This window comes from Pseudophryne corroboree, chromosome 2, assembly GCF_028390025.1.
Source record: "Pseudophryne corroboree isolate aPseCor3 chromosome 2, aPseCor3.hap2, whole genome shotgun sequence".
NCBI classification, from domain to species: domain Eukaryota; kingdom Metazoa; phylum Chordata; class Amphibia; order Anura; family Myobatrachidae; genus Pseudophryne; species Pseudophryne corroboree.
The window spans coordinates 669,870,373-669,882,436 of NC_086445.1; the positions used below are offsets into that span (position 1 = coordinate 669,870,373).

Consider the following 12,064-nt stretch of genomic DNA (forward strand, 5'->3'; position numbering starts at 1 on the left):
GATGCGGACCCCCGCAAAACATCCCCATCACCATCTGTAGTGTCAGAATCGGTATCCATGTCGTCTTGTGTTACCTGCACAAGTGCACTTTGTGGGGGTGACCCGAGGTACCTGACAAGGGCCATACAGCCATAGAGGACTGCAATACCTCGGTTGCAGATTCATTACTGGCAACCCTGTCAGAAATCTGAGAAATCAAAGTCTTGATAGAGGAAAACCACTCTGGTTCCCTTGCTGGAATCTGTGCTAAACCAGTGCTATCCTGATTACATGGAATGGGATCATCCTGGGAGGATAAATCCTCTGCAGCATATGATACTGTATACCTGGACATTGCTGCAAGTGGCCATCAAACACACCACACACACACACGTGTTGGGGTAAGACAGAGTTTCCCCCCCAAGAATGGCAAGAGAGAGACAGAGATTGGAGCCAACCCACACCAGCGCTTTTTTTTTACAAGGAGAAACCCCTTATGTGCACTGAACACACAGTCAATCTATCAGCCTCCCCTCCCTTCTATAACCCCCTGGTACCGTAATACAGTAAACTGGAGCTGCTGTGGAGGGACCAGTATCTTCCTTCAGCTACTGCATGCAGGAAAATGGCGCTGGAACGCTGCAGGGTCCGCTCTGAGGAGAAGCTCTGCCCCCTTCATGGCGCAGTCTTCCCGTTCTTCTGAAGACTAAACTGTCCTGAGGAGTTGAGCTGGCTGAGATCCCTTGACCCCGACAGGCTTGCTGACCAGTGTGAGGGGTAAGTGCTGGCCCAGGGCGCCCCTCACAGCACCGCACAGTGTGCCTCTGGTACCGTCCAGGAGCGCGGTTAATACCGCGCTCCATCCCCTGTTGCCGCCATCTTCACACCGGCCCCCCGCTTGCTAGGGGGGGCGGTGACTAACTCACCACTTGCTTCGGCTCTGTAAGGGGTCGGCGGCATGCTGCCGGGGTGAGCGGTGCCCTTGTGGCGGAGAACGATCAGCCCCTCTGGAGCTCAGTGTCCAGTCAGTGGAGTCAGTGGCTCAGACCCCGCAGGGCGGACACTGCTCCCCCCCTTAGTCCCACGCTGCAGGGAGGCTGTTGCCAGCAGCCTCCCTGTAAAATAAAAAACTCTAAACTAAACTTCTTTAGGAAAGCTCAGGAGAGCTCCCCTAGCTGTGACGGCTCCTCCGGGCACATTTTCTAAATTGAGTCTGGTAGGAGGGGCATAGAGGGAGGAGCTAGCCCACACTCAAACTCTGAAAGTGCCAATGGCTCCTGGTGGACCAGTCTATACCCCATGGTACTAATGTGGACCCCAGCATCCTCTAGGACGTAAGAGAAAAGATCTGTAGAGGTTATGTCATATTCAACTCGCACTGCCTCATCCAAGACCCCTGATGTATATCATAAAAAGCGCGCTCTTGCAAAAATAATGCATGTCGACACAGATACCGACTCTGATTCAGAGAATGGTGATGGGGATATACGGGGGGAAGGGCATCCCTTGATAAGGGGGTGCAACTCATGATTGAGGCTATTAGGGATGTTTTACACATTACTGATAAGGTTCCTGAGCAGTTGGAGGAGGCTTACTTTACTTACAATAAGAAAGCATCCATTACCTACCATGCGTCTAAAGAAGTGAACGCATTGTTTGAAAAATCCTGGGAAAACCCAGAGAAAAAATTTCAGATCCCTAAAAGGGTTCTCATTGCTTTTCCTTTCCCTGAGGAGGATAGAAAAAAGTGGGAAAACCCGCCGGTGGTAGACGCTTCTGTTTCTAGGTTGTCTAAAAAAATGGTTTAACCTGTACCTGGGTCCACCGCTTTAAAAGAGCCGGCAGACCACAAGATTGAGACTACACTCAAATCTTTATACACAGCAAGTGGCGTAGCTTTAAGACCTACTATTGCTTGTGCATGGATTTCTAAAGCCATTGTAAAGTGGTCAGGCACTTTACTAGAGGACTTAGATTCTATGGATAGAAGTGACATTGAATAATTTTTACGTCACATACAGGATTCTGCAGGTTTCATGGTGGAAGCCATGAAAGACCTTGGACATCTGAATGCAAGAGCTTCTTCCATGGCTGTCTCGGCACGCAGGGTACTCTGGCTATGCCAATGGTCTGCGGACGCGGAATCCAAGAAGAGTGTGGAGAACCTACCCTACACAGGTCAGGCTCTGTTTGGGGATATCCTACGTCTGCGATGCAGTCCTTTTGGACCGCTAAAGCAAAAAAGTCCAAATCCCCCTCCACTTTCTTTAGAGGTGGCCGGGGGAAATCCCGAAAACCTGCACCCACAGGTTCCCAGGAACAGAAACCTGGTTTTGCTTCCACAAAATCCTCTGCATGACGATGGACCTTCCAGTCTGGAGATTGGGCAGGTGGGAGCAAGACTAAGAAATTTGAGGTCATTGTTCCAGTTCCACCTCACCTACAGCACAAGGGATATTTCATATCACCCAACCTATTGTGGTGCCAGTGGCTTCTGACTCAATTACATCAAAGTCCTTGGATGTTGTAAGGGCTTTGTAGATTTATGTGAAGAGAACTTCTCGTCACAGAAAGTCGGACGCTCTGTCTGTCCTTTATGATCCCAACAAGATTGGGTATCCTGCTTCTAAGCAGACGATTTCTCGCTGGATCAGGTGTACTACCCAGCATGCTTATTCTACGGCAGGCTTGCAGTGTCCAATATCTGTTAAGACCCACTCTACTCGTAAGGTGGGTTCTTCCTGGGCGGTTGCCTGGGGTGTCTTGGTTTGCCGAGCGGCTTCTTGGTAAGGATCGAACACGTTTGCTAGGTTCTACAAGTTCGATACTTTGGCCTCTGAAGACCTAAAGTTTGGTCAATTGGTTCTGCAGGAGCCTCCGCGCTCTCCCTCCCGTTCTGAGAGTTTTGGTACATCCCCACGGTACTATTGTGGACCCCAGCATCCTCTAGGACGCAAGAGAAAATAGGATTTTAATTACCTACCGGTAAATCATTTTCTCGTAGTCCGTAGAGGATGCTGGGCGCCCGCCCAGCGCTTCGTTTCCTGCAGTTGTTACTTGGTTCAGTACTGCCTTTTTACTTGGTTAAGTACTGCATTGTTACTTGGCTAAATACTGTTGTTCAGCCGTTGCTGAATTGTTTCAAGCTCGTTAGCTTGGTTTCTGTTGTTATGTGTGAGCTGGTGTGAATCTCACCACTATCTGTGTATTTCCTTCTCTCGAAGTATGTCCGTCTCATCGGGTAGGAGGGGCATAGAGAGAGGAGCCAGCCCACACTATTAAACTCTTAAAGTGCCCATGACTCGTCTATACCCCATGGTACTAATGTGGACCCCACCATCCTCTACGGACTACGAGAAAAGGATTTACCAGTAGGTAATTAAAATCCTATTATTTTTTTTAATTGAGTAGGTCTGTCCAGGCCTCCTCCATTTGGCAATGCCCCCTCCTTGTACCAGGGCCCGCCAGAACTGTTGGCGCCCCTGTCTGTGGCATGTGGGCATTAAGTGTGTAAGGGGCACTACAATTATCTGTTAGCATTGTGTGTGTAAGGGGCACTACTAGTGTCTGTGGCATGTGGGCATTATGTATGTAAGGTGCACTAATGTTATCTGTGGCATATGGGCATTATGTGTGTTAGGGGCACTGCTATTATCTGTAGGCATTATGTGCATAAGGGGCACTACTATTGTAAGCGGCACTATCATGGGCATTGTGTGGGTAAGGGGTGCTACTACCATGGGTATTGTGTGTGTAAACGGCGTTACTACTGTGGGCATTGTGAGTGAAAGGGTCACTACTACTGTGCGGATTTTGTAGAAGGGCACTACTACTGTGGGCATTATGTGTGACTACTGTTTGTTTTAACATGAAAATGGGGCACTAATATGTGGTGTAATGTGAATGGACACTAAGGGGGTCATTCTGAGTTGATCGCTAGCTGCCGTTGTTCGCAGGGCAGCGGTCAGGCAAAAAAATAAAAATAAAAAAAATCGGCATTTCTGCGCATGCGTATGGAGTGCTTAGAAAAATGTAGGCGTGCCAGGGAAAACGCAGGCGTGCCAGGGAAAACGCAGGCGTGGCTGGGCGGGTGTGTGACGTCAAAAGCCAACCCTCCAACGTTAGAATCAACGCACACGAAGAGTAAGTTCAGGGCTGGTCTTGTTTTGCACAAAATGTTTTTGCAGGCGCTCTGCTGCACAGGCGTTCGCACTTCTGCAAAGCGAAAATACACTCCCCCGTGGGCGGCGACAATGCGTTTGCACAGCTGCTAAAAACTGCTAGTGAGCGATCAACTCGGAATGACCCCCTAAGAGCAATTTAATGTGAATAAGATTGTGCTAGTGGGGCAGATGTATTAAGCCCGTAGAAGTGATAAAGCAGTGATAAGTGCAAGGTGATAACACAGAAGCCAATCAGCTCCAATATGTAAATTGACAGTAAGGAGTGGATTGTCGATTTACATATTGAAGCTGATTGGCTTGTGTATTATAACCTTGCACTTATCACTGCTTTATCACTTCTCCAGGCTTAATACCTCTGCCCCAGTGTGACTGTGTGGTGTCATTTGAATTGGGGGTACTATTATGTGGCCATGACCCTTCCTTCTGATACCACACCTCTTTTGGGTGGCAGTGGGTAGGCGCAAATTTATCATTTGCAGGGGGTCGCTGAACAACCTTTCACCGGTCCGCCCTGGAGTTTACTGGTCTTGCTTCTATTACTCTGTCCATGGCTGTGGGCACGGTTGGAATGGCCCACAGGGGTAGAGGGAAATCTCTGGTGGAACCAACTGCCTGGGGGCCCGCTCTTTCCTCTAGGGATCAGATTTCATACTTTACACTTGAATTATACATATGTTACCTTATACTGCACAGGACTATGGTGTACTCTCCTACAGTGCATCGCCAATATTTATCTGGTACAATATTATATATATATATATATATATATATATATATATATATATATATATATATTTATTTATTGTATAATATATACAATTTTTTTTTTTTTTTATCAAGGGGCCTTGACCATGCACTCTCTATATGTTAGTCAAGCCACTGTGGGAGATGGCGACACCCCTAAGCATGGGCCCCTACCACTGGGCCCTTCATGCCCCAGTCTGACACTGGCTTTGGGCGACAGTTACTGCTGCATTCACCATAATCCTAATACTGCCATTTCTATGCAGCCTTTGAAACATTTTTTCTTCCTCTCTCAGTCTGCTGGAATATTGCCTTATGTTCAAAATAATTGTGGCTCCTAGAAGATCTGCAACACTCTTTCTGATCAAGTTTTGCCTTTCGTCATGACAAATATGTTCTCATGCACCAAGGTTTTTTGCACGATGTGGCGCAAGATGCATTGTGCAATTTGGAAGCTCCGTAACGATTCCCATAATTTCCTACTTTCTCCTGAATTTTGCATCTTATTGGGATCGCTACTACACATACAGTATATTCACTCTATGGTGTCTTAGGTACCTAGGATTAGTATTTTTGTGGCAAAAGAATTGGTAAAATTAACAGATTAAGCATAATGATGCCTAGTGCGAGATATAGTATCGGACCAGTCTTTTACTTTTTTAGAGAAAGAGTCACACACAGAAGCTACATGAAATGCCAGCGTCAGTATTCAGGGTACATGTGTGTTGCACTAGTGATGCAAATAAGATGCAGATTTTTTTCTGGCAAGAGGCATTGTACTGATAAGTCACAAAGCCAGTGGTGCGTGAAATGGGGCTATTTGAGGATGTGGGCGAAATTACAAATAAAGAAATAGTTGGTAGATATTTGTTACCTTGCAAGGGGAGTGTGACATGTTCCTCTAATAATTGCATAACAATACTCACAGGTTAAACAGTGAAATGTTGCATTTTTTCCTAAGGGAAATGTTTAGACCAGTGGTTCTCAAACTGTGTGCTGTGGCACTCTGGGGTGCCTCAGGACACTTGCAGGGGTGCCTTGGATTAGTGGCCCAGGACCAAGTCAAATTATTTATGGTTAATGTAATAGGCAAAACCAGTGTTTGTGGACATCGATCATGAAATATGTGGACAAACATAAGCAAATCTCTGTATCCCTCCACATAACTGAATCTAAGGATGGCATATAAACAGAGTGCGCCACCTAAGACCAATCTTTTCTTCCTTGTTCCATGACATATAAACACAATTTAATGAATTATATATTTTTTTCTAAATTTCTCAATAAGAAACTTTTGGCCTAGGGGTGCTGTGAAAAAAATTCTGATACTCTAGGACGCCGTGACTCAAATAAGTTTGAGAACCACTGGTATAAACAATTATGGGCCCTACACACTGGCAGATAACACTGAACGATATGAACGTTCTCGTTCATTAATGAACGAGATCTCGTTCATATCGTTGGTGCCGGGTCGTTTATACATGCATGCCAATATGGACAATCTCATCCATATTAGCATGCACTGCTATGGAGCCAGGTGAAGGGGGTATCGGCCGCCGAGTCCATTAGTATAGCTCTGGTTTTCTTCTGCATTACATGCATGTCTTTCTTCAGTTCATTTTGATTAGGAGTTTGGTAAAAAAATGTATGCTGCATGTATCAAACCAACGGTGGGATTTAATGCCGCCCGAGTTTAGTGGCCGTGCAGGATGCCAGCCGAATTTGGACTTTTTTTAAAGGGGCAATGACTTACAAAAGGCAAAACCATGCCTTGTAAGTGATTGCTCCTTTAAAAAAACGAACCGAGTTTGCCCAGCATCCCGCATGGCCTCCGAACTCAGGCATCATTTCCTCCCTGCCGCATAAGATGTTTATTTTGGCTTGGAAAAGATCTCCCCTCCAAAACATCACCCTAGGGCCAAGCTTCATCTCGATATTGCTATTTTTATTTTATTAAGACATGATTGTTGCCACTAGTACTAATTTTGTTTGGGTATTTTGTATTGTACATAATTACAATGCTTTCTCTACATTGCTATTGATTAATGCTGAAAGTGTGTTAGCTTATGATTTTCATTTTACTTTCTCTTACGTCCTAGAGGATGCTGGGGTCCACATTAGTACCATGGGGTATAGACGGGTCCACTAGGAGCCATTGGCACTTTAAGAGTTTGAGTGTGTGGGCTGGCTCCTCCCTCTATGCCCCTCTTACCAGACCCAGTTTAGAAAATGTGCCCAGAGGAGCCGGTCACAGCTAGGGGAGCTCTACAGAGCTTCTTTAGTAAAAGTTTATTTTAGAGTTTATTATTTTACAGGGAGGCTGCTGGCAACAGCCTCCCTGCTTCGAAGGACTAAGAGGGGGAGTAGTGTCCGCCCTGATGGGTCTGAGCCACTATCTCTGCTGACAGGACACTGAGCTCCTGAGGGGATCAAACATTCCTTGCCACAAAGGATCGCTCACCCCGGCAGCATGCCGCCACCCCCTTACAGACAGAAGAGGCGAGATATGGCGGCACAAGGGTAGGAGCGCAGCTCTAAGCAGCTGCGCTCCGGGAAGGCTCAGCGGCACAAAGTATTGGCGCTTTGAGGGGTGTCCTGAGCCAGCGACTTAATATCCTACACTGTTCACAGACGCTAACCGGAGACTGAATCCTCAGGCTAGCGCCACAATCCTCCGTACTCAACGCTCAGCAGGGGACAGAAACCCCCACCGTGCGACCGACGGAGTCCTCAGGCCAGTATAAAGAATTTGTGCGGGAAGATGTACCATCTTCAAGGGGCGGAGCTTTTCCTCAGAGCGGACCCAGCAGCGTTCAGCGCCATTTTCCTGCCTGCAGTTCCTGTACACAGACGCAGACAGAGCTGTCCCTCCAAGCAACTCCAGCTATCCTGTGCGGTATCAGGGGGTTGTAGAAGGGGTGGGGGGGGTGGTGGGGGGGGGGGGGGGGGAGGCGGTAAATTAGATCTGTGCAACTATTACAGTACACAGTGGGCGCTGATAAGCGGTGTCCTTTATATATAACAGTGCTGTGAGTGGGTTGGCTCTGATCTCTGTGTCTCTCTTGCCATTCTCAGGGGGGAAACTCTGTCTAACCTAGTGTGTGTGTGTGTGTGTGTGTGTGTGTGTGTGTGGAGTGTTTGGGGTCTCGAGTTAGCTATGTCCAGGGACTCTGTGTCATATGCAGCTGAGGACATGTCCTTTCAGGATGATCTCATTCCATGTAATCAGGATTGCGCTGTTGTAGCGCAGATACCAGCAAGGGGGCCGGAGTGGTTATCCTCTATCAAAACTGATTTCTCAGATTTCTGCTAGGGTTGCTCAAAATGAATCTGCAACTCAGGTTTTACAGAATTCTATGGCAGTTTGGTCCAGTTCTGTTACCTCAGGACACCCCTCTGTAGGTTCCCACAAGCGTGCTCTTGCCCAGATCATGCAAGACGACACGGATACCGACTCTGACACGGCAGGCGGTGATGTGGACATGCTCAGGGGGGCCGCATCTCTTGCAAAAGGGGTGCAGTTGATGATAGAGGCTATTAGAGATGTGTTGAATATTACTGACACAACACCTGAACAGGTTGAGGAGGCTTACTTCACGGACAATAAGAAAGCCTCGCTAACCTTCCCTGCGTCCAAAGAATTAATTGCTATTTTTGAAAAAGCATGGGAAAATCCAGAGAAAAAATTCCAGATCCCTAGGAGGGTTCTGTTTGCTTTCCCCTTCCATGAGGAGGATAGAAAGAAATGGGAAAACCCACCCATAATGGACGCATCTGTATCCAGACTCTCAAAAAAGGTGGTTTTACCTGTCCCAGGATCAACCGCCTTGAAGGAGCCAGCTGATCGCAAAATTGGTACTACGCTCAATTCCATATACACGGCTTCAGGGGCGATACTCCGTCCTACTATTGCCTGTGCACAGATTTCCAAAGCTGTAGTAAAGTGGTCAGGCACGTTACTTGAGGATTTGGATACGTTAGATAAGAGTGATATTGAATTGTTTCTCCGTAACATTCAGGATTCTGCAGGTTTTATGGTGGAATCCATGAAAGACCTGGGCTCAATGGCTGCAGGAATTTCTTCCATGTCTGTCTCAGCTCGTCGAGGACTGTGGCTGCGCCAGTGGTCTGCCGACGCGGAATCCAGGAGAGGTGTGGAGACCCTACCCTACACAGGTCAGGCTCTCTTTGGGGAAGCGCTGGATGCATGGATCTCCGCGGCTACAGCGGGCAAGTCCCCTTTTCTGCACTCAGCAGCTCCTGCTACGAAGAAACCTATTTCTTCACCTGCATCTCAGTCCTTTCGGGTTTCTAAACCGAGAAAGACCAAACCAACCAACACCTTCTTTAGACGGGGTCGACCAAAATCCAAGAAACCTGCTGCGGCAGATTCCCAAGAACAGAAGCCTGCTTCAGGTGCGCCAAAGTCCTCCGCATGATGGTGGACAGCGCAGCCTGGAGGTAGGGCCGGTGGGGGCGAGACTCAGACATTTCAGTCACGTCTGGGTGTCGTCTGGCCTGGATCCCTGGGTACTAGATATTGTGTCCCAGGGGTACCGGCTGGAATTTCAAGATCTCCCTCCTCATCGGTTCCTCACATCGGGTTTGCCAGCTTTGCCGGCTGACAGAGCCATCCAGAAGTTGGTTGAGGCACAGATCATCGTACCAGTCCCTCCTCAAATGCGGAACACAGGTTACTATTCGAACCTTTTCGTGGTACCGATACCGGATGGTTCGGTCAGGCCCATTCTGAACTTAAAATCACTAAACCCCTTTCTGAGGGAGGTCAAGTTCAAAATGGAGTCTCTAAGGGCAGTGATAGGTCTGGAAGAGGGGGAATTCCTGGTATCACTGGATATCAAGGATGCGTACCTCCACATTCCGATTTGGCTGCTGCATCAAGCTTATCTCCGATTCGCTCTGTTGGACTGTCATTTTCAGTTCCAGACCCTACCATTTGGCCTCTCCACAGCACCGAGGGTATTCACCAAGGTGATGGCGGAAATTACGGTTCTCCTCCGCAGACAGGGGGTGAACATAATTCCATATCTGGACGATCTGCTGATAAAGGAATCGTCCAAGGAGAAGCTGTTACGGTCCATAGCTCTCACGACACAGCTTCTCAGGGAACATGGTTGGATCATGAATCTTCCAAAATCACATTTGGAACTAACCAGGAGGTTGTCCTTTCTGGGAATGATCCTCGACACGGAGGTGCAGAGGGTGTTTCTCCCAGAGGAAAAAGCGTTGGTGATACAAACAATGGTCCTGGATGTCCTGAAGCCAGCCCGGGTGTCGGTTCATCAGTGCATTCACTTTCTGGGGAGATGGTGGCCTCTTATGAGGCTTTTGCAGTATGGGAGGTTTCACGCTCGGTCCTTTCAACTGGATCTCCTGGACAAGTGGTCGGGATCCCATCTACACATGCACCAGAGAATACGTCTGTTGCCAAAGTCCAGGATTTCACTCCGACAAGGCGAAACGAAGAGCAGAGCTGCAATGTCAGAGGTGACAAGAATCATCCTCCGTGCAGAAAAAAAAGCGTTGGCACTGTCAGCAATCTTCATTCCGGAAGTGGACAACTGGGAAGGGGACTTCCTCAGCAGACACGACCTCCATCTAGGGGAGTAGGGCCTCCATCCGGAGGTGTTCAAGGAGGTGACAGATCTTTGGGGCGTACCCCAAACCGACATGATGGCCTCTCGTCTCAACAAGAAGCTTCGGCGGTATTGTTCAAGGTCGAGGGACCCGCAAGCAGTTGCGGTGGACGCCCTAGTGACTCCATGGGTGTTCCAGTCGGTGTACCTGTTTCCTCCACTTCCACTCATTCCAAAAGTTCTCAAACTCATAAGGAGAACAGGAGTTCAGGCAATCCCCATTGTTCCGGACTGACCAAGAAGGGCTTGGTAAGTGAAACTTCTGGATCTACTACTAGAAGAGCCGACCCCTGCTGCAGCAGGGGTCGTTTGCTTATCAAGACTTACCATGGCTACGTTTGACGGCATGGAGGTTGAACGCCAGATACTAGCAAGGAAGGGCATTCCGAATAAAGGTTATTCCTACCCTGATACAGGCTAGGAAAGGAGTAACGACCAAACATTACCATCGTATTTGGAAAAAATGTGTGTCTTGGTCTGAGTCCAAGAAGTTTCCTACGGTGGAGTTTCAACTGGGACGGTTTCTCCTCTTCCTGCAAGCAGGTATGGATATCGGCCTGAGGTTGGGATCCATAAAGGTCCAGAATTTTGGCCCTATCCATTTTCTTCCAGAAACAGTTGGCTGCCCTCCCTGAGGTTCAGACTTTTTTGAAGGGAGTTCTGCACATCCAACCTTCCTTTGGCGCCTATGGCGCCCTGGGATCTTAACGTGTTGTAGTTCCTACAGTCGGACTGGTTTGAACCTCTACAGGAGGTTGAGGTCAAGTTTCTCACGTGGAAGGCTGTCTCTTTGTTGGCCTTAGCTTCTGCTAGACGTGTGTCGGAGTTGGGGGCTTTGTCATGTAAAAGCCCATACTTGATCTTCCATGAAGATAGAGCTGAGCCTCGGACACGTCAGCAGTTTCTTCCGAAGGTTGTGTCGGCATTTCATATCAATCAACCTATTGTGGTGCCAGTTGCGACTGACTCCTCAATTTCATCAAAGTACTTAGATGTTGTAAGGGCTCTAAAAATCTATGTGAGGAGGACTGCTCGTCCCCGGAAATCGGACTCTCTGTTTGTCCTGTATGATCCCAAGAAAATTGTGTGTCCTGCTTCTAAGCAGACGATCTCTCGCTGGATCAGGTACACTATCCAGCATGCGTATTCTACGGCAGGCTTGCCGTATCCTACATCTATTAAGGCCCACTCTACTCGTAAGGTGGGTTCTTCCTGGGCGGCTGCCCGGGGTGTCTCGGCATTACAACTCTGCCGAGCAGCTACTTGGTCGGGGTCGAACACGTTCGCAAATTTCTACAAGTTCTATACTTTGGCCTCTGAGGACCTTAAGTTTGGTCAATTGGTTCTGCAGGAGCCTTCGCGCTCTCCCTCCCGTTCTGGGAGCTTTGGTACATCCCCATTGTACTAATGGTACTATGGAGATTGGTACATCCCCATGGTACCAGCATCCTCTAGGAGGCAAGAGAAAATAGGATTTTAATTACCTACCGGTAAATCCTT

The 12,064-nt window shown here is 48.1% G+C and overlaps 1 protein-coding gene across 4 annotated transcripts in view; it reads right to left on the bottom strand.

The window, feature by feature from the left end:
• The window catches only part of MED20 (mediator complex subunit 20), a 183,860-nt gene that overhangs the window by 102,084 nt on the left and 69,712 nt on the right, over positions 1 to 12,064 (bottom strand). The window lies entirely within an intron of this gene.